At 29.5% G+C, this 23154-nt stretch overlaps 1 non-coding gene across 1 annotated transcript; it reads left to right on the top strand.

The window, feature by feature from the left end:
- Positions 1 to 15018: 15018 nt before the first annotated feature.
- On the top strand, positions 15019 to 15125 carry LOC139895200 (small nucleolar RNA R71). Its single transcript, XR_011775662.1, has one exon. It is a non-coding gene; the product is annotated as a small nucleolar RNA R71 (small nucleolar RNA).
- Positions 15126 to 23154: the final 8029 nt, after the last annotated feature.

Raw genomic sequence — 23154 nt, 5'->3', positions numbered from 1 at the left:
CAAATAAACATATATGAAAATGTATACAATGTTCATAACCATTCAACTCAAATAACATGTCAAAATAACCATTACTAGCAATTAAACAAGTTTTCAATGGCATTTATATCAAAATAATCAAGTTCATGAATTTTAGACTTAAAAAGTCCACTTTGATGCTCAAAAATCATGTTTAGGTTCAAAGTTTAGATAATTTAGCACCCTAAACATATTACACTACTTAATTTAGCAATAATTCATAACAAAATAATTCATAAAAAAAATTGGCCATAACCTGTTTATATCAAAAAGTCCGAAATTACTCAAGAACACAAACCCTAGATTTCAAAAAAAAATTGAAGTTTAAGGCTTCAAATTATGAATAATAGCATCAATCTAGGTTATACAAATATAATATACAAACAATTTTAACTCTAATTAAGCTAGAAATCATCAAAATTGAATTAGGCAAAAATTTGCTCAAGAACACTATAATTCGAATTTAAAGACTTTAGGGGTGAAATCGTTACCTTCTTCCTCCCAAATCCGAACAAAGGCATGTTTAGAGTGGATTGTAGCACGAAATTTGGAGTGATTTGATGAAAAATTTATGATTTTAGGAGTGTTTGTGTGTGTGTGTTCATATTTGTGTGTGTATATTGTGAGGAGCAAAGAGCAGCTGGTGCTGCTTTTGATACCTGACCAGTTTTTCCAGCCCATACGATCGCATGGAGATGTAGTGTAAATCCCATGCAATCGCATGAGGTCTTATATATATATATATATATATATATATATATATATATATATATATATATATATATATATATATATATATATATATATTATAAAAACCTTTACTATTAAAACAATTCATTAATTTAAAATTTTGTTCCTTTTTAGGTTGAGGTCGTTTCGTTACGTTTACCTAGTTCGACCCTCGACAAAATTTAAAATTTGACATTTTTAAAGCGATTATTTTAAAAACAAAGATTTTAGGATATTTTTTTTAATGTTTTTGGCATACTTTAATTCAATAAGATTAAAAAATAATTGATAACAAAATTTGTCGTCCCGCCCTCGGATAAAGCAATTTCGGTCCCACAACCTAGTCTTTAACTCACGATGAATTTTAGAAATCATATTTTTAACTTAATGAAATAAAGTACATTTTTATTTTTAAATTCACACCAAAATTAAATTTAAAATGCACATTAATAAAATTTCATATAAATATTATTAATATTTAAATATATTAGTTTTACAAACTAAAAATAACATTATTATATATTAATTTTAAAAACAAGATAAAAATAATAAAAATAAAAATATTTTTTGTCTTTTATCCCACTTTAATCATTAAATATTAACAAAAATATACGTCCCTCTTTTAGGTAAAGTAATTTCAGCTATGTTACCTAGTTTTACTCCTGACGAATTTCTGAAATATTTTGAATTGATTGATTAAAGATATTTATTGTTGGGATTTAACAAGTTCCAAAATGCTTAAAACATAATAAGAATCAAACTTAGCGGAAGCATGTAATTACCAATTTTAGACTTGTTAAACTTTAACTAATTAAAGTTAAATCCTAATTAGGATCAAGTTGTGAAACATACTCACAAACTACAAGATAGATAAGAGATTATACCTTCTCCAAGCTATGTAGTTGATGATGAAGAAGATGATGATGAATGGAGCTTCAAAAGTATGAAACCTCAAGTTGTTATACCCCAAACTTTGCACCAACACCCTAGCTTTTAGTTAGGATTTATTTGACACTTAATTAGAACTTACAAAATCAAATGAAGAACCCTTTTTCTTCCCTCTTTGGTCACGGAAAAAGACAGCAGCAGCAAAGAGTTTTTTGCAGTTTTTTTTTATGTGTTTAAGTGTATTTTTGCATGTATTACTTGAGTCAAGGCTTTGGTAAACTACTTAAGCATGTACCTTAGGAGTTGTGCTATCTTAAAAGTGACAAAACAAGGCATGGGTGTCTCCTTGGAGACTCCAAAATTCTGCACACTTTTAATTATATAATAAAGTTTATATTTTATAAAACTTGTTATAAAATACTTTGTAATTTATATAAAACTTATTATATAAAGTATGCATTTGTTAAGTCACTTATTTTATAAACCAATTTTATAAAATATAACACAACATAATTATTTAAACCTATAAATAATTAAATACAACTTATCCAAATAATTTATTTCAAGTAATAACATTTTAGAAAACCGATTTTCTAAAGTTCAAGTGTCGCGTATTTATTTAACGATCCGGTCGTTAAGATTAAATACATATAAAGTGTTGGTAAGCTTGTTATTGGGTATGACCCGACTTGGATCATAACACATTAGCCACATTAATTTAATATGTCTCTCGGGCATACGAAATACCTTCATTTATACCTTATGAATAAACAGTAAATTTCGCAGTGATGAATTAAATTTTTATATGATATCAATAATTTCGATTTATTATACCTAATTTTATTGAATATCAATTTAATACTTTATAGCAAACGATTCAGCATTTATTATCAAAAGGTTAAAAGCAATAAATAAAAATAAAAACTGTACATACTTACCTGTGAGATAGAATTCTCAGAGACCTGCTTTAGTCGACTCATAGGAGAGTCGTTCGATTTGGTTTTCCATAGCTACATAAGCGTATCCACGATTTTTCAATAACTTTTCTTTTAAACATATGAACTGTGACGAACCGAGAATTTCTGACTAAATTTAAACTTTATCTTTATATGTTTCCGACACGATAAGCAAAGTCTGTAATTTTTAACCTCAAAAGTTTTGGAACTATAGTCACGTAATCAATTACTCTCTGACTAATTTCGATGATTCACGAACCATTGTTTGTAAATAAAATTGTACATATATATATGTAAATATAAATATGTGTAGTAATTTAAAATTATAAAATATAATTTAAACATTGGAATTAGATATGTTAAATAAGATACAAAATAATTAAGTAAAATTTAAAATGAATATATAGACATATGAGATTTATGTATATTATTAAATAATATATATATATAGTTAAATGATAAAGATTCAGTAAAAGTTACTATATAATATATTATATGATTATTAAATATTACATAATTAACAATATATTATTAAACAAATTAAATAAGATTTTATTACTTTCATTATTATTATTAATACTAATACTAATATTAATATTAATAATTAATATCAGTATTAGTTATACTGTTATAGATAATAGATATAGATAAGAAATCTAATGCAATTAAGTTGTTACCTTTACTAATATTAATATTACTTTCACTACTATTATTAGAATATGTAGTTAATATTAATAACAAAGTTATTATTAATATTTTGTATATTACATAAATATGAAATTGATACAACTGAATTGTTACATAACTACTATTAATATTAGTGTTATTAGTATTGTTGTTATCATTATTCATATTTCATATCATAATTAGTAGTAAGATTATAATTTTAATTACTATAAATGGTTATGTATTATTATTATCTTTATTAAGATTATTAATATCATTAGTATTATAACTAATAATAAAATTTTAATTTTAGTATTTATGATTAATATTAGTATTATTATTGGATATTATTATTACCATTACCATTAATAATTAGTATTATTATTATTATAAATTATTATTGATATCATTTTTAGTATTATTTGATAATTGATAATGATAATATTAACATTATTATTATTATTACTATTATTATTATTAATTCAATTATTAATAGGATTTTAATTAATTATAATTACTAATAATTAATATATTAATATACATTATATTATAGAACGTACTCATTTGGAATCAGGATCTGTTATCAGTAGCTCTCAATCTGTAGCATTATCTTGTTTCTGTCCCCTATTGTGATTCAATCAATAGAAAACATCCAAACTCAGTAGATAACGTAATCTGCTTTTATATATTTTTTTCTTATTTAATTCCTGTTATATTTATACTGGCTGTCGACTGATTCCATTATAAGATCGACTAATTCATTGTAATATTGGATCCATTCGAACTACCTTTCATTTCCAATATCAATTTCAACAACCCAATACTGTTAAATTAGTTAAATTAATAATTTTTTTTAAACAGACTGCAAAACCCGTTCTTCAACTTTTGAGCCAAATCATGATTCTGTGTCGCATTTAAAAATCTATAAATGGAGGATTGTTAGAAATCCTTCATTTAATCTATATATAAAGTTTCAGTTCTTAATTCATAAAATTAAAGTCGAATTTCGAAGTCAAAGATATATTTTCAAAAGTCAAAATAATAGTTCTTCTCAAAATTCGTTTTTAATTCGATGTTTCAGATTCAGTTAGGTACACAGATAGTTTCTAAAGGGGTTTTGCAACCTATTTCATGAAGTAAGTTTTTGTTAAAAAGATCTCTAATTAAAAATCAAGATTTTTTTTTTCTGTATGCGTCGAGACTGCAGTAGCAGTTTTTATTTTTATTTTTTTATTTTTTATTTTTTTTCTCGTTTTCCTTTTAATGCTAACATCTGACATCTGATTTCTATTATTTACAAATGTTTTAAAATATCTTAATTGGGACAATTTAAAACTGTCTTGGCCAATTTATATGTTTGAAGAGAAGATGAAAGGGAAACAGAAGTTAATAGGTTAAATAATATTTAGAAGAGTTATAATCAGTAAAAATCGAATGGATCAGTTGGTTAAGGTTGTTTGTGTGTATCCGAGAGGTCTCGGGTTCGAGTCCGAGCAAGGGCAATTATATTCTTTTTGGAACCTATTCTTGTGAGGTAGTAGTCTTTTATTGTTATTGTTATCACTTCATTATTATTATAATTATTATTATTATCATGATCATTATTATTATTATTATTGTTGTTATCATTATTATTGATTATGGTTATTATTAAGATAAGTGTTATTAGTTCCTAAGAATTAAAATATAATTATTATTATTATCATTTATCTAATTAATAGTATTATCATTATTATTATTACTAATATTATCATTAAGTATTATTATTATTATTATTATTATTATCACTCTATTATTATTATTATTATTACTAGTATTAGTATTATTATTATTATTAATATTATTATGATTATTATTGTAATATTATGATTATCGTCATTAAGATGATTATGAACATATTAACAACATTCATGTTACAAAATTAATAATAAAAGTGATACGATAAAAATTATGAAAAATGGCCATAATTATTTGAATATAGGTACAATTATGAATACGATTACAAATTTAAGTTATAGAAACTGTAGTCATAAGTTTAGAAATTATAAGAAACTTAGGATAAATCTGATATGTATTATTAGCACTGATATTATTATCATTTACTAAAAGTATCATTTTAATTAAAATTATCAAAATTAGCATTTTTATTAAGATTACCATTACCATATACATTAAAATAGATACTATTACTACTAATATTATTACTCTTATTATTATCATTACTATTATCATTCTTGTCAATTCAATACTGGTATTATTACAAATAGATATTTTATACAACAATACATTACAATAATATTAATATTACGTATCATTATATGGTTATTATTAAAATGATAATTACTAAATTATATATATAAAATGTATCAGTTAATACACAAATATATATTGTTATCATATATAAAACCTTACATATATATGTATAATATAAATAATGATAAATATTAACTATATAAAATATATAAATTAAATATATTAAAATGATCCAAATAACATGAAATATAACAAATATATTATTAATAATAATATATATAAACTTGCTCGATTACGATTATATGTTTTAATAAATATACAATTGATTTAGGTTCGTGAATCCGAGGCCAACCCTGCATTGTTCAATATAGTCATATGTATTTTTACTACAAAATACATTAGGTGAGTTTCATTAATCCCTTTTTAAATTCTTTTGTAATATATATATTTGGGACTGAGAATACATGCGCTGTTTTTATAACTGTTTTACGAAATAGACACAAGTAATTGAAACTACATTATATGGTTGAATGATTGATGTGGTAGCGGAGTGGTATAAAATACTATTAAATTTTACCAGGAAATACTATTAAATACGATACAATTTTACACAAGATATTTATTTATTTATAGAATGGATATACTTAAACCTTGCTACAACACTTATAGGCAGTGTACCTAATCGTACAGTAGTGTAGTTTTTAGTAAGTCCGGTTCGTTCCACAGGGAATCTTTTTAAACAAAGCTTAACGCTATATTAGTTTACTTTTATAGAAATACATATATATATATAAGTAATATTATTATTATAAAGGGGGGTTTTTACCGTTTAATGACCGGTTTGTCGATTTTAAAACTTTAGTCGCAGTTAAAACCTAATGTAAAATATTAAATAAATAAAAGACTTAATTTAAAGCGTAAAATAAATAACGATAATGAAATTGCAATAAATAAAAGTGCGATAAAATAAAATTGCGATAATTAAAAAGTACGATAATTAAAAGTGCGATTAAATAACAATAAATAAAAGTGCGATAATTAGAAGTGCAATTAAATATAAAATAAAGGAAATTAAATATGAAATAAAAGAATTATGCTTATTTAAACTTCCATAATCATGATGTTTGACGTGTTGATTTTAGTTTTATGCCCATGGGTTAATTGTCCTTTGTCCTGGATTATTTAATATGTCCATACGGATTTGTCCATAATAGTCCATCAGTCATAAATATAAAGAGCGAAAGCCTTCGTCAAATTATTCTTATTCCCGAAGTCAAATATTCTAACTAATTGGGGATTCGAATTGTAACAAGGTTTTAATACTTTGTTTAATGAATACACCAGGTTATCGACTGCGTGTAAACCAAGGTTTTACTACTTTGTTAACAATTACACCAATTACCCTTAAATGTAATTCACCCCTGTTTCAACAAGTTTATTAACTATTAATCCAGTTCCGTATCCGGTAAAATGAATAATTATTGGTATTTATAGATATCCCGCCCACCGTACCCAGTCAAGCGTATGTGGTTATATATAAATACATCAAATTATAAGTTTGTATATTAAATTAACAAGGTATTGTTTAGTTAATATAAAACCCATTAATAGCCCATAGTCTAATTTCCACAAGTGTCGTTCTTTTGTCCAAACCCCAATTATGGTACAAAGCCCAATTACCCAATTTTAGTAATTAGCCCAACATCATGATTACTTCGGATTAAATAAGCATAATAATAACTTAGCTACGAGACATTAATATAAAAAGGTTGAACATAACTTACAATGATTAAAAATAGTGTAGCGTTACACGAACAGAATTTCGACTTACACCCTTACAACATTCGCTAACATACCCTTATTATTAGAATTATAATTAAAATTAAAATATAAATTATAAATATATATATATATATATTTTACGTAGTATTATGAGAGAAGAAGAAAAATATTATGAAAAATGCTCAGAATTCGGTTGGCTTTATAGGCAGTTTCTCATTTTGGGGGTCCGCGACTCGCGGCCAATTTTGCCTTCAAACTCCGCGAGTCGCGGAGTTTACTTTTACAGCTCACCCATGTTTGGAGTCTTTCTTGCCGACGATTTATTTTATATATATAATATATATATAATTAATATAATTAATTATATATTATATTATATTTATATACATAGTTAACTTGTAATTTTTAGTCCGTTGCGTCGAGCGTTAAGAGTTTACTCTGGTCCCGGTTTCGGATTTTCGAACGTCCTTGCGTACAATTTAATATCTTGTACTTTGCGTTTTGAATCTTGTACTCTTGTAATTTCGAGACGTTTCTTATCAATAATTTGAATCTCTTTGATTGTCTTTTGTACTTTTGAGCTTTTTGGTCGTTTGCGTCTTCAATTCGTCGAATCTGTCTTTTGTCTTCACCTTTTATTATTTAAACGAATATCACTTGTAAATAGAACAATTGCAACTAAAAGCTTGTTTTTCTTGAGGAATAATGCTATGAAATATATGTTCGTTTTTAGCATTATCAATGATCGAAACTGAGTATGTCCCTTTTTATTAAGTCTGGTAATCTAAGAATTAGGGAACAGATACCCTAATTGACGCGAACTCTAAAGATAGATCTATCGGGCCCAACAAGCCCCATCCAAAGTACCGTATGCTTTAGTACTTCAAAATTTATATCATGTCCGAAGGAGGATCCCAGAATGATGGGGATATTCTTATATGCATATTGTGAATGTCGGTTACCAGGTGTTCAATCCATATGAATGATATTTTTGTCTCTATGCATGGGACGTATGTTTATGAGAAATGAAAATATGAAATCTTGTGGTCTATTAAAATTATAAAATGATTATTTATGATAAACTAATGAACTCACCAACCTTTTGGTTGACAATTGAAAGCATGTTTATTCTCAGGTATGAAAGAAATCTTCCGCTGTGCATTTGCTCATTTTAGAAACATTACTTGGAGTCATTCATGGCATATTTCAAAAGACGTTGCATTCGAGTCATCGAGTTCATCAAGATTATTATTAAGTCAATTATAGTTGGATATATTCTGAAATTGTATGCATGCCGTCAATTTTCGTTGTAAAGAAAGAATGTCTTTTAAAATTGAATGCAATGTTTGTAAAATGTGTCATATAGAGGTTAAATACCTCGCGATGTAATCAACTGTTGTGAATCGTTTATAATCGATATGGATTTCATCCGGATGGATTAGGACGGGTCTTCACATGAACGGTCCTTCTCTGCATAAAGTAACGAACTCGGTATTGGAATGTGTCTGATTGTTCGAACATTTCCCTTCGTGTGACCATTTTCCGAATTAATGACATCTTTCAAGGTGTCGTGCTCTTCTTTTTGCTGCGGATTTTGATTTTCCTTTACCAAAATGTATCTGATTGTGATTCTTCCTGAGTTCTTTCATTACTTCGTCCATTTTGCCTCTTATGAATGATACCAGTTCACTCGGAAAAGTGTTATTATTACGTTTAGTAATCATAGCGTGTAGTAGTAGACCATGGTTCAAATCAAAGGAATTCTTCATCTCGTAAAACCTATAAACAAAAATTCAGAATGGAGGGAGAAGACTAGTTCTTTAGGGTCTGCTAGAGAAAGACCATTCGGATTCCATTTTTGAGAACTACACGAAAATAGAAAATCTAACTCTAGATAGCATTATATTATCCTTAAAATATTTGATTCTCCCCACACTTAGTTAGTTGTGGTATCGAAATTTTGATTAACTTCATTATTAACTTCAATTGGACCATCAACAACTTTCATATCTCTGAATTTTGCTTCAAGCCATTTGTTAATTTCCTCTGTAACATTCACAAATTCAATTAACATCGCCTTTTCTTTAGGCAAAAAATTGGATACTAATCCATTACATAACTTAAAGTTCCCCTTAATCCTAGCATCTTGAATCCGTTTTTAAAGTTTCTTCGTTAAACTGTTAAAAACGGGTTCATCTAATTTCGTATCAACAACGGGGTTCTTTGTTATCAGGTCATCATTAGGTGTTACTTCATCTTCCCCACACTTAGGCGTTTTTATTGGTTCAACAGTTTTGGTTGCTGGAGATTTAAACTTTCGGTTCACAAAGGTGATCGATTTGTCACCATCCCTAAGTGTCATTCTACCCTCTCTTACATCAAAGAACGCGTCGGTGGATGCTAAAAATGGGCGACCTAGAATTAGAGGAGTATCAAGGTCTTCCTCCATATTAATAACTATGAAATCGGCAACCAAGGTCAAACTTTCCACTTTAACAAGTAAATTGTTGGCTATTCCAACCGGGTGTTTAATGGTTAGGTCAAATGATTGAACATCTATAATGGTTGGTCTAAATTTACCCACACCTAATCTTTTGTATAAGAAAAGAGGCATAATATTCGCACTTGCCCCTAAATCTACGATCCCATTATACATAGCACCATCATTAAGCAAGCAAAAAATGATAAATTCACCTGGGTCTCCCACTTTAGTAAGTGGAGTTGGTTTGTTAACCTTTTCCGGGTGCTCTTTTTTTGGTTCTTTCACTTCTACTTGAACTTCTTGTTCATATTTTTCTTCGTTTCTTGGAATGGGAGGTTTATATAGAAATTCTTCTTCATCACTCGAATTTGAAATCTCTCCATCTTCCACTTTTGGTTTTCACATGTTGAAAAGATATTTATGTTTTCATTCTGAGGGTTTTCTTTGGTGGTGAAATTATGACTTCTGAGGGTTTTCTTTGGTGGTGAAATTATGACTAACTTCATTTTCAACTTCCATCGGACCATGACTCTGTGACCATTAACTTTAAATTCAATCTCATTTGAATTTATCAGCTCTATTGTTCCGTATGGGAAAATTCTTTTGACTATGAACGGTCCAGACCATCTTGATTTTAATTTTCCAGGAAATAACTTGAATCGTGAATTGAAAAGAAGAATTCGGTCTCCTTCCTTAAATTCTTTTGAACTTCTGATTCTTTTATCATGCCATTTCTTCGTTCTTTCCTTATAGATTAACGAATTTTCATATGAATCATGTCTTAATTCTTCTAATTCATTTAGTTGACTTAATCGTAGACGTCCGGCTTCATACAAATCAAGATTACATGTCTTCAAAGCCCAGAATGCTTTGTGCTCAATTTCTACTGGAAGGTGACATGCTTTTCCGTAAACGAGTTTAAAATGTGTGGTTCCAATTGGAGTTTTGTAGGCTGTTCTAAAAGCCAAGAGTGCATCCTCCAATTTCATGGACCATTCCTTCGGATTTGATCCTACGGTTTTTTCTAGAATACGTTTTAATGCTCGGTTGTTATTTTTAACTTGTCCACTTGTTTGTGGATGATAAGAGGTTGAGATTTTATGAGTTACTCCATATCTTTTGAGAACTTTCTCAAGTTGATTATTACATAAATGAGTACCCCGATCACTTATTAAAGCTTTCGGTGTTTCGAACCTTGCAAAAAGACGTTTTAAGAAGTTGACTACAACTCGTGCATCGTTAGTTGGAAGAGCTTGTGCTTCTGCCCATTTAGATACATAATCAATGGCAACGAGAATGTAGAGATTATTATGAGATTTTGGAAATGTACCCATAAAGTCAATACCCCAAATGTCAAATACTTCACATACTTGAATGACGTTTTGTGCCATTTCATCTCGCTGACTTATTTTTCCGACCCTTTGACAAGCAACACAGGATTTACAAAGAAGGTGTGCGTCTTTGAAAATTGTAGGACAATAGAATCTTGCATCGTAAACTTTTCTTGCTGTGAGTTGAGGCCCATAATGCCCTCTTGTTGGTCCTGTGTGACAATGGTTTAAGATTTAACTAGCTTCATCCCCATATACGCATCGGCGTATTATTCCATCAGGACAACTTTTAAACAGTTGTGGATCTTCCCAAAAATAGTGTTTTATATTACTAAAGAATTTCTTTCGTTTTTGGTACGACAACCCTTTTTCAAGGAATCCACATACTAAGTAGTTTGCAAAGTCTGCAAACCATAGAATTTCACTATAATCGATCTTCAAAAGATATTCATCAGGAAAGTTATCTTGATTGGCCGATTCATTTAGAACTTCTAATTCAGGATTTTCAAGACGAGAAAGATGATCAGCGGCAAGATTTTCTGCTCGCTTTTTGTCTCGGATTTCAATATCAAATTCTTGTAAGAGTAAGATCCAACGGATTAATCGTGGTTTGGCATCTTGTTTTGAAAATAGGTATCTAAGAGCAGAATGATCAGTATATACCACTGTTTTAGCTAGAACGAGATATGAACGAAATTTGGCAAAAGCAAAGACAATAGCAAGGAGTTCTTTTTCAGTAGTTTTGTAATTCGTTTGTGCTCCTTGTAACGTCTTACTATCGTAATAAATAGGTTGAAATCGTTTTTCAATTCTTTTACCTAAAATGGCTCCCATTGCAAAATCACTTGCATCGTACATGAGTTCAAAATGTAGATTCCACATTGGAGTTATCATGATCGGCGCATTAGTGAGTTTTTCTTTAAGAATATTAAAAGATTTAATGCATTCATCTGAAAAGATGAATGGGGCATCCTTTTCAAGGAGTTTATTCATAGGAGTGGCAATTTTAGAAAAATCTTTTATGAAACGTCGGTAAAAACCGGCATGTCCTAGAAAACTCCTAACTCCTCTAACATTGGTGGGATGTGGAAGTTTAGCAATTACATCTACTTTAGCTCTATCCACTTCAATTCCTTCACTTGAAATTTTATGACCAAGAACGATGCCTCCTTTAACCATGAAATGGCATTTCTCCCAATTAAGTACTAGATTTGATTTCTCGCATCTAACAAGCATTCGTTTAAGATTAACTAGACATGTTTTAAAAGTATCACCGAAGACTGAAAAGTCATCCATAAAAACTTCTATGCATTCTTTTATCATGTCGTGAAAAATCGCCATCATGCACCTTTGAAAGGTTGCAGGGGCGTTTCAAAGTCCAAATGGCATGCGTTTGTAAACAAAAGTACCATAAGGGCAAATGAATGTAGTTTTCTCTTGGTCCTCGGGTGCGATTGGAATTTGAAAGTATCTGGAGAAACCGTCAAGAAAACAATAGTAACTGTTCCAGCTAACCTTTCGAACATTTGATCAATGAAAGGTAAGGGAAAGTGATCTTTTCTGGTGGCGTCATTTAATTTTCTATAATCGATACAAACACGCCATCTTGTTATAGTCCTAGTATGAATAAGCTCATCTTTTTCATTTATGATGACAGTGATGCCACCCTTCTTAGGCACGAATTGAACTGGGCTTACCCATGGACTATCAGAGATTGGATAAATTAAACCTGCATCGAGCAGTTTAATAATTTCTTTCTTAACAACACTTTACATGTTAGGATTTAGTCTTCGTTGGCGTTGCACATATGTTTTATGACCTTCTTCCATAAGGATTTTATGTGTGCAATACGAAGGACTTATACCTTAATGTCATGAATCTTCCATGCAATAGCTGGTTTATGAGCTTTTAGCACAGAAATGAGTTGAGATATTTCATTTTCCATAAGAGAAGACGAGATTATTACAAGTAATTCAGATTCACCATGTAAATAAGCGTATTCCAAAAGGTTTGGAAGTGGCTTTAACTCTAATATCGGTGGTTCTTCTATCGATGATTTGTATCGATATCTGTCTTCCTCTTTCAGCATTTAAAGTCCTTCTGTTGTTGGTTCATATTCATTAGCCATGAGTGTAGCTAACATTTCAGTTTCGTCAATTGGTTTAGTTCCTTCTCCTAAAGAACATTCCTGGCTCTTTGTAATTCTGGAAATTCTTGTAACAATTCTGCTTGTGAATCTACAGTTTGAACATAATAACATGTGTCATCTGCAGATTGCGGCTGTTGCATGGCTCAATCAACAGAAAAGGTAACACTCTCGTCCTCTATACTTAGGGTCAGTTTCTTACTGAATACGTCTATTATTGCTTTAGCCATGTTTAAGAATGGTCTTCCTAATATAAGAGGAACTCGAAAATCTTCTTCCATGTCTAGAATAACAAAATCTACTGGAAATACTAAAGTACCAACTTTAACTAGCATGTTCTCCATTATCCCTCTAGGATATTTTACTGATTGATCGGCTAGTTGTATGCTTATTCGTGTTGGTTTCAAATCTTTAAGGTCTAATTTAGCGTATAATGAATATGGCATTAAATTTACACTAGCACCTAAGTTTGCCAATACTTCTATTGAACAAGGTCTACCCAGAAAACATGGAATTGTGAAACTTCTAGGATGTGATAATTTTTCTGGTATCTTATTCAGCAGTACTGCAGAACAATTAGCATTCATTGTAACAGCCGAGATTTCTTCCATTTTCTTTCTATTTGTGATTAGATCTTTCAAGAATTTAGCGTATCTTGGCATTCCTGAAATCACATCAATGAAAGGAAGGTTGACATTTATTTGTTTAAACATATCCAAGAATTTTGATTGTTCGGTTTCAAGTCTTTCTTTTCTCATTTTACTCGGGTAAGGAAGCGGTGGTTGGTATGGTTTAACATAAGGCTTTACCTTAACTGTGTTATCTTCATTAACCTTTTCAACTACCAGTTCTGATTCCCTCTCTTGCTCAGGCTGTGGTCCCTGTGTAGTAGGAATAGAGTCATCAGAAATTACAGGTATTTCAGGTGGTTTAAGTGTAATACCACTTCTTGTGGTAATGGCTTTAGCTGTTTCATTTCGAGGGTTAGTATTTGTGTCGCTAGGTAGACTCCCCGATTTTCTTTCTCCAATTAACCTCGCTAGGTTACTTACTTCTTGTTCCAGATTTTGGATTGAAGCTTGTTGATTTCTAAATGCTTGAGCATTTTGTTCATTAGTTTATTTCTGAGATGTGGAAAATTGCATTTGTGATTCAACTAGCTTTGACATCATATCTTCTAAATTTGGCTTTTTATCATCGGTTTGTAGTGGTTTATATGGAAAAATAGGTCTTTGCTGGTTGTAAGTATTATTAGATACTTGTTGATTGCTAGGACCTTGTTGGTTGTTGTATGGAACATTTCGGTTATAATTCTGATTTTGATTGTAGTTTGGTCTTGGCGGTTGATAATTATTCTGATAATTATTTCCAGGCCTTTGGTTCATGTATGAAACATTCTCTCTTTGTTCCATTGTTTGTTCAACACTGAGACAATCTTTTGTCAAATGTGGTCCTCCACACTGCTCACAACTAATTTGTATTGCGTGAATATCTTTAGTCATCTTTTCCATTCGTCTCTCGAAAGCATCTAACTTTGCAGAAATGGAATCGAAGTCATGGCTAGAATCGGCTCTAGCCGCTTTAGATGATCGAAGGATATCTTTTTTCTGGTGCCACTCATGTGAGTGGGAGGCAGTGTTATCAATAATTTTGTGAGCTTCAGTTGCAGTTTTCTTCATAATGGAACCACCAGCTGCTGTGTCGATGTCTTTTCATATAGAAACGTCGACACCTTGGTAGAATATTTGTACTATTTGATAAGTGTCTAAACCGTGTTGAGGACATCCTCTCAACAACTTTCCGAATCTTGTCCACGCTTCATATAATGTTTCATTTGGCTTTTGCACGAACGTAACAATTTCTCCTTGAAGTCTCACGGCTTTAGATGCCGAAAAGAATCTTTTAAGAAATTTCTCAACAAAAACATCCCATGTATCAATCGCTCCTTCAGGTAACGATTCTAACCAATCTTTGGCTTCTCCCTTTAAAGTCCAGGGAAATAACATGAGATAGATCTGTTCATCCTCAACTTCTCTGATTTTAAATAAAGTACAGATCCTATTAAAGGTTCGAAGATATTCTTTTGGATTTTCTTTTGGCGTACCACTAAATTGGCATTGATTAGTTACCATGTGTAGGATTTGTCCTTTGATTTCATAATCTGGCACATTAATGTCTAGTTGAGTAATGGCATGACCTTGGCCCGTGCGTGTGGCTCTCATTCGATCTTACATACTTAGAGGTTTCGGAATTTTCCATGATTGAATTTGTTGAATTTGAATCACTAGAGGATTCTGATTTAATTATTATTTCCTCCACAATCTCTGGTTGTATGATTGGTGGTTCAGGAGGAATGATTAGTGGTTCAGGATCTCTGAATTATCCTTGAATATCCTCCGGGTTCTCAATTGTGAGGTCGTGTTCAAAAAATAGATTATCGAAAATTTGAATTGGAGTACTTGGTCGATTAGATGATGATTCTAAAGAAAAATCAACAGCAACAATATTGGCTAGATGTCTTGATCGAGTTATTGGAGGTGAACGTATGAAAGGTGGTGAACGTTTTGCTCGGTGCATTCACTGAATATCCTATTAGTTATAAAGATAAAAATTATTAAAGTTATCAAATTAATAAACTTTTCTGATTTTGCCCACATTTCAAATAGCCAATAGATGCAGCAGGTAGCCAGGACTCTTTAAATCAGAAGCCCACAACTCGCCACTAACAAATCCACCTATTACTACGAATCAGAAAATTTTGGATGTCTATCAATTTAATTGTTTAAAATAATTTTTTGTCGAAATTTAAAGAAGATAAAAATTCTATGTCCTAAAAACTAGAGTGTAGAAATGAAAAAGAAAAAGCGCGTCGAAAAATAAGAGGTCGAAAAATAAGCATCGAAAAATAAAAGTCAAAAAATAATAATAAGAAAGTAAAGCGTTGAAACTTAAAAATCTAAAAACTAAAAATTAAAACTTGCGTCTAAAGCTTAAAAGGAATTCTAAACGGAAAACGATAATTACTTAATTAGGTACTAAAATCTATAAACTACGTCGCAAAATTATAAAGCGCCTAAATCTTAATCTAAAGAAAAAGCACCTAAGGGATTTTACGGCAAAACTTAAAAATCTAGGAACATAAAATAACTACGGTGAAAACTAAGTTTAAAACTAATTACGAACGATAAATATGAAAAATTACGAAATTAACGAATAAAAAGATACAAAATTTAAAGATAAAATTTAAAGTTACAAAAATACAATTTTATATAAAAAATATTATTTTTATATTATTTATATAAAAATATTAATCTATATAATTAATAAAACTAATTAAAACTTAAAAATACAAATTTAATTAAAAACTAAAACTAAATATTAAATAACTAAACCCTAATTAGGTTTAATAATAATTAATAATAAAACTTACTCCGTAATTAATGCTTTAAGGTACCGGGCGTGTCAGACCTTTCCATGCGGTCGCATGGCCTTAACACTCCATTCTCATGCGGTCGCATGAGAAGCAGGTTCAGATTAATGCAGGTTCAAATTTTGCAGGCTCAGATTTGTTTTTATTTTTTTGCCTTTTATTTTCTGTTTTTAGTTTATAGAAAATAGAATTTAAATAAAACTTATATTTTAAAAAAATACTTATTAGTTTTTGTAACTTAAAAAAAAAAACTTTTTAATTTAAACACTTAAAAATATAGAAATATATTTATTTATTTTTCTTTTCTCTTTTCTTATATTTTTTGTATTTTTATGTTTAAAACTTATTATATTTTTACAAAAATAGATTTAAACTTATATATTTTTTCATAGCATTTCGCTTCGGCGTATGTTCCCCGGCAGTGGCGCCAAAAATACTGTATGTGTGCAGCGGTGTATATGAAATTGATTATATTTTTATTACGAAATACTATTAAATACGATACAATTTTACACAAGTTATTTATTTATTTATAGAATGGATATACCTAAACCTTGCTACAACACTTATAGGCAGTGTACCTAATCGTAGAATAGTGTAGTTTTTAGTAAGTCCGATTCGTTCCACAGGGAGTTAGCTGAGTTTAACGCTATATTTTTTCACAACTATATTTGTATAGAAATATATATATATATATAAGTAGTATTATTATTATTATTATAAAATGGGGGTTTTTACCGTTTAATGACAGGTTTGTCGATTTTAAGTCTTATATCACAGTTAAAACCTAATGCAAAATATTAAATATAAATACAACTTAATTAAAGCGTAAAGTAAATGACGATAAATAAAAGTGCGATAATTTAAAGTGCGATAATTTAAAGTATGATAAATAAAATGACGATAAATAAAAGTATGATGAGATATAAAATAAAAGAATTATGCTTATTTAAACTTCCGTAATAATGATGTTTGACGTGTTAATTTTAATTTATTACCATGGGTTAATTGTCCTTTGTCCTGGATTATTTGATATGTCCATATGGTTTTGTTGATAATAGTTTGTCGGTCATAATTATAAAGTGCGAGAGTCTTCGCCAAATTAACCTTATACCCGAAGTCAAATATTCCAACTAATTGGGGATTTAAACTGTAATAAGGTCTTAATACATTGTTAATGATTACACCAGGTTATCGACTGCGTGCAATCTAAAGTTTTAATACTTTATTAACAATTACACCAATTACCCTTGAATGTAATACACCCCTGTTTTAATGAGTTCATTGACTATTAATCCATCCCTGTGTTCGGTCAAATGAACAATTATCGGTATTTATAAATAACCCGCCCACCGTACCCAGTCAAGCGTATGTGGTTATACATAGATACGTCAAATTGTAACCTTTATATTAAATTAACAAGATATCATTTAGCTAATTAAATATAAAGCCCATTAATAGTCCATAGTCCAATTTCCACAAGTGTCGGTCTTTTGTCCAAACCCCAATTATGGTCCAAAGCACAATAACCCCGTCTTTAATATTTAATCCAACATCACGATTACTTTGGCTTAAATAAGCATAATAATAACTTAGCTACGAGACATTAATTTAAAAAGGTTGAACATAACTTACAATGAGTATTAATCGCGTAGTGTTACACGGACAGAGTTTCAACTTACAAACCTTAAAACATTTGCTACTATAACCTTATTATTATTATTAACTTAATATTAAAATTATAACTAAAATATAAATATAAATAAAGATAGAGAGTGAGTAATGATATTGATGAAGTGTGTAGAATTTGGCAGAAGACGTTCCAATTTATAGGACTTGGCATGAACTTTATGCCCATGCGATCACATGAAAATGCTTCTTCCAGGCCATGCGATCGTATGGCTGCCTTGGACAGCTCACTTCACTTTGTTTTGTAGCTTGCCGACACATTTTTAAATATATATATAATATATATAATTTTTATATAATTATATATATATATTATATTATATTCATGTGCATAGTTGACTTGTAATTTTAGCTCCGTTGACTTGCGCGTTGATGCTCAGTTTATGTCCCGATTCTGAATTTTCGAACGTCCTTTCCTACGATTTAATATCTTGTACTTTGCATTTCGCGGCTTGTATTCTTATAATTTTTAGACGTTTCTCATCAATAATTTGAACCACTTGGATTGTACTTTGTACTTTTTAGCGTTTTGGTCATTTGCGTCTTCAAATCGTCGACTCTGTCTTTTGTCTTCACCTTTTATTATTTAAACGAATATCACTTGTAAATAGAACAATTGCAACTAAAAGCTTTTATTTCTTAAAGGATAATGCTATAAAATATATGTTCGTTTTTAGCATTATCATATCGGTTAACCATGGTTGTGTGAGTTTTGTATTAGCATATTAAATTGTGAACTATATGCTTTTGGCGATGCTAGCTTATTATGAATTGCGGATATTTAGTTTTGTGTAAGTGTTTGCAAGTTAGTAGATCATATATGTATATGTATAATTATTGCATTCACTAAGCTTTGCTTACTCCCTCATTGTTTACCTTTTTGTATGGGTACCGTTTGATGTATTGGAGGATTCTAGTAGCTTGGCTTGGTTGGTAGAATTTTGCTAATGACGGAGTAGCATTGGCTTTGGATGTGGGTTGGGGGTTTGGTAAAATCCCCAGGATCATGCTCATGGTATTGGGTCGGGATGTCGAGTCTTAAACCTTTGTTTTGGTGTAATTGGGTCGAAAATTTCACCTTAATTGTATCGGGTCATTTGGTTACAACCAATGATTGGTTATGGTTGTGTAAGACTCAAACATGTGAACGGGTGTATTTTGGGTCATAATGTACTTGTGTATGGGTCTTGTGTTGTAAACTAGTATTCGTGCATTTGGGTTGGGTTGACACTTAGACAAATTTCGAAACTGCATTTTCCAGGACTAGGAGCGTCGCTCCTATGGCCAAAAGCGTCGCTTTTGGCCAGTGTTTTGGTAGTCTTTTGATCAGTCAATAGAAGCGCTACTTTTGGCATCAAAAGCGCCGCTCCTTGGGATTTAAAAGCGCTGCACCTGGGATTGGTGCGCTGCTCTTTTTTTTAAAAATAAAATTGGTCAGTTTTTTAATTAAACGGTTTGGAGTCGTTTCAAGTTGTATCAGAGCATGGTCTAAGAGATCTAGGTAACTCTGTGATAGGTACCTTGACTAAGACTAGACGGTGTGGAATTGTATGCGGACTTTTCAAAATACGGGTCGAGATGGTAATAGATAGTGCCTTAGCGTAGGTAAATTAACTAGGACATGTGGATATGTGGGGCCTGAATTGGTGTTTGTGCATGTACCTTAGATAGATAGTCGCCTAAAGTAGTAGGTTGACTATGAGGTTGCTTTGACGATAAATCCTTAAGTAGTGGGATGACTTTGCGGTTGTGATTATGTGCATTTATTATTATATTGTATATAGGTGTATATACAGGTATCTATTGGTGCGGTGTCCTAGGGACGAATCTATTGGAGAGATTTAGATGTTTGGAGGTTTTGGGTGATCAAGCTCACAGTAAGGACTTTGGTAATTCAGGTACTAGGAGTTATCGTGTAATAACCCGAAAATTTTTGACTTATCTTTAAGTCAAATCTATAAATAATTTAATATTTTTGACACGATAAGCCAAGTCTGTATTGTTGATTCTGAAAATTTTTAAACTGTTTTTATATATTCAATTAACCGTTGACTATTCCCGACGATTCACGAACAATTAATTGTAAATAAATATGCATATAAATATATGTATATGTATATATATATATATATATATATATATATATATATATATATATATATATATATATATATATATATATATATATATATATATATATATATATATATGTATATATATATATATATATATATAATAAATTGAAATATTAAATGATATAATTGTTAGAATTAAATATATAAATAACTTAAGATAAAATAAAACGTGCTATTTAAACGTGTTTATATATATTGAATATATATGGTTTTGAATCTATTTGGGAAACGGTAATAACACTCGGTTGTCTTTTTGTTATTGTTAATATAGATCTGATACATATATATGATAGTTTAAAATAAAAGTTGGACTCTAAATTGATTATGAAGATTATAGGTTTATTGAAGATATTTTTATTTTTTTAATTTAAATTTTAGTATTCCGTACATATTACTTGAATTTAAAAATAGATAATAGACGAACCTTTTTGATCAGGTTTTACACATTTAATGACTAAAATAAATAAATGAATTTAATTTAAAAAAATTTAGGATTTTTCCGAAGACTTTTATCCGACACTGATTAACAACGGAGTACGATATAACATTCCGTGAAAAACTGTCGGCAGAAAGAAATCAAAAGAAGTACTGTTGGCACGTTTTATTGATTGAATATTATTATAATATTATTAATATATATATATATATATATATATATATGTTTGTATGCATTTGAATTTAACCACCACTTTCACCACATCTGCTTTCACACATGTAAACTCAATTGTCTTTATGTTAGACAACCCGTGATTTAATTATTTAGGATAGATTACTATTTGTTTGATTGTCATTCTTTTGTTTTTATATATACATTTACATACTGAGCGAGTTATGAGATATATATACATATATACTTCTTATAAACATACATGGATATGAAGATTTAAACCACACATCATTCGATCGGCTACAACCCACTACCATTAAACCCACACCATAACACTACAAATTATTCGTTAGCTCTTCTACTGCTGCCCTTTTGTTTTCCGTTTCTCTGTTGCTAAAACCACCACCACCGACCTTCATTGTTTTAAACCGGCCACCACCGATCACCACTACCACCCTACAACCATTACCACAACCACCACCGATTAAACCACCACCATGCTGCCACCACAGCTCAACCATTAAACCATACGATTGTTTACTGCTAATGTTGTGCTACTTGAACTGCTGCCATACGCTTCTGTTTTCGATTCATTATCAAAACCAAACCACATCCTAAACCATGAACATACTTACTGATGCAACCTTCTGCAGTACTTGCTCGAATTGCAGCTCACTGCTGCTATTGTACACACCTGCCGAAAACAGTCACCTGCAACAGTAACGATGATACAATGATAATGACGATGAATAGTTCACGATGATGATGAGGTGACTGTGATGATGATGGTGAACCCGATCGATGATGTTAGAAGATAGTTTAAAACGAGGATGATGAGAATTAAAGATGATTGCTGCCACGCTACTATTTTGTTTTGTTCCAGTCAAACACCTATACCATCGAAACCTTTTGTTTTTCTGTTTAACTAATCACAAAACGCGAAGATGATGAAGTAGAATGATGATGGCTACGAATATAGATGGTGATGATAACAATATGTAAGACGTTGATGATGATTCGAAAGGGTGATGATGATGATGATGATGATAGCGGGTATTAAAATGGTGATGATCATAATTGAGATGATGATGATGATATGGTAACGTTGATGATGATGAGATCGTATGATGATGATGATGATAATCGATTGTGATGATCCATGATGATAATAATGATACTTGATGGTATAAAACTATTTTTCTATTATTTATATTATTATCATTATTATTACTATTATTAACATAAGTATTATTATTAATATTATCATTATTATTATTGATATGATTATTATTATTAGTATTATTATTATTATTAAAATTATTATCATTATTATCATTAGTAGTAAAATTATTATATTATAGTTATTATTATTATCAGTATTATTATTATCATCATTATTACTAAAAGTATTATTACTTTTAAATCTATCATTTTTATTAAAATTAGTATTTTCATTGAAATTAATATTTTTAATAAAATTATCATTTTTGTTAAAAATTATCATTTTCATTAATAAAATTTTCATTATTATTATAATTAGTACTATCATTAAGATTATTACTAAAGTTATCAGTTTTATTAAATTTACCATTATTATCATTGTTATTAAAAATTATCATTATTATTACCACTCAACATTATTAGTATTATTATGATTACAAATATAAAGATTATAAATACAAATATTATTATGAAAATGATTAAGTTACAATTCAAAATAAATTATTAATATTATTATTATCAATAATTATATTTTAACAAACAAATGATATTTATATAAAAATATATTTAATACATATGTCATAACTATATAAATATCACATATCATTTTGTATAATATTAACTAGGTTATACATCTTATATAAACATTTTATTTAAATGTTGATATAAAAACATTATATAGGAATTCTAAACATTAATATATAATATTACAATAAAGGACATATATGATTTACTTTAATAAAAATCTAATATATAAATATTAATTATTTATCTAAAATAGACAAAATAACCATATTTAAGTTATTTATTAATATAACATA

Source organism: Rutidosis leptorrhynchoides, chromosome 2 (assembly GCF_046630445.1).
Source record: "Rutidosis leptorrhynchoides isolate AG116_Rl617_1_P2 chromosome 2, CSIRO_AGI_Rlap_v1, whole genome shotgun sequence".
In the NCBI taxonomy this organism is placed as follows: Eukaryota; Viridiplantae; Streptophyta; class Magnoliopsida; order Asterales; family Asteraceae; genus Rutidosis; species Rutidosis leptorrhynchoides.
The sequence above is the reverse complement of the archived record's forward strand: the minus strand, read 5'-3'. Positions and strand labels throughout refer to the sequence as shown.